General features: G+C 39.0%; 1 non-coding gene across 1 annotated transcript; it reads right to left on the reverse strand.

Moving 5' to 3' along the window:
- Positions 1-410: 410 nt before the first annotated feature.
- LOC128286309 (small nucleolar RNA R71) lies at positions 411-517 on the reverse strand. Its single transcript, XR_008276852.1, has one exon. It is a non-coding gene; the product is annotated as a small nucleolar RNA R71 (small nucleolar RNA).
- Positions 518-1,607: the final 1,090 nt, after the last annotated feature.

Consider the following 1,607-nt stretch of genomic DNA (forward strand, 5'->3'; position numbering starts at 1 on the left):
GCCGCTAATGTTCGTAATCCAATCCTTATTGCTGATGATAGGGATCGTGCTATAAGGCAGTATGTTGTGCCACTTTTTAATGAGTTAAATCCAGGAATTAGGAGACTAGAGATCGAGGAACCGTAGTTTGAATTGAAGCCTGTGATGTTTCAGATACTTTAAACAATAGGCTAATTCAGTGGAATGCCCATAGAAGATCCACATATTCACCATCGATTGTTTATGAAGGTGTGCAATTCCTTCAAGATAGCTGGTGTAACTTAAGACACACTAAGTTTGAAGTTGTTTCCATACTTGTTGTTAGATCGAGCACAAGCATGGCTTAATTCATTGCTACTCAACTCAATTTCTACTTGGCAAGAATTAACGGAACGATTTCTGGTAAAGTATTTTCCCCTAGCAAAAATGCTAAGTTGCGAAATAAGATCACCACTTTTCAGTAGATGGATGATGAGTCACTATATGAGGCATGGGAAAGATTCAAAAAGCTACTACATAAATGCCCTCACCATGGGATTTTGCGTTGCATCTAGTTGGAAACATTTTATAATGGTCTCAACACACACACAAGGTTGGTGGTAGATGCTTCTGCAAATGGTGCTCTCTTATTCAAGTCTTATAATGAGACTTACAAAATCATCGAGAGAATAGTCAGTAAAAACTACCAATGGCTGACAAATTGAGCAGCTTCAGGAAGATGAGTAGCAGGAGTGCATGAAGTAGATGCCTTTACTTCACTTTCAACTCAAGTATCTTCTATCTTTTCAATGTTGAAACAATTTACTACTAATGGTTTAAATCATGTTGCAGCTTAGCCATTGAGTTACTTTGATGTTATTTCATGTGTATATTGTGGGGACGGTCATTCTTTCAAGAATTATCCATCAAATCCTGAGTTTGTTTACTATGTAGGGAATCAACACCAAAATGAAGTGGACAAGGACTACAATCCAACTTCTATAATCTTTCGTGGCGAAAACGTCCAAACTTCTTTTGGAGTAACCAATGAGTTAGATCAAACAACAATTACATGTAGAACAGATCAAATCAACCTCTTGGTTTCAATCAACAAGTTAAAAAACCACCGTAAGTTGAACCTTCCAATAATTTGGAGAATTTGTTGAAGGCATGCATTGCTAAAAATGATGCCTTGATTTAAGGCCAAACAACAACATTAGAGAATCTAGAAAATTAAGTGGGACAACTGTAACACCCTTAACCCATACCCGTCACCAGGACAGGGTTACGGAGCATTACCGGAACATTCAGAAACGTTTACAAATAATTTATGTAAACTAGTATTCATTAACTCAGATCATTCAAAACACCCCTTAATTGGACCCTCGAGGCCAATATAGGCACTAGAATGGAGTCGGGACTTAATTGGAGACTCTAAGAATTTTCCGCAAAATTACAAAAATTTTCCAAAGTGCAGGGCTCACATGCCCGTGTGACCCCAGGACACGTCCATGCTACAAGCGTGTTCGAACCCGTGTAACTCTCTAACTTGTGCACACGGCCATGCGACACGCCCATGTGCTAGGCTGTGTGGTTAATTAAATTCTTTCGAACTTAGGTGTAGGTTTCACACGGCCAAGACACACGCT

Source organism: Gossypium arboreum, chromosome 12 (assembly GCF_025698485.1).
Source record: "Gossypium arboreum isolate Shixiya-1 chromosome 12, ASM2569848v2, whole genome shotgun sequence".
Lineage (NCBI taxonomy): Eukaryota > Viridiplantae > Streptophyta > Magnoliopsida > Malvales > Malvaceae > Gossypium > Gossypium arboreum.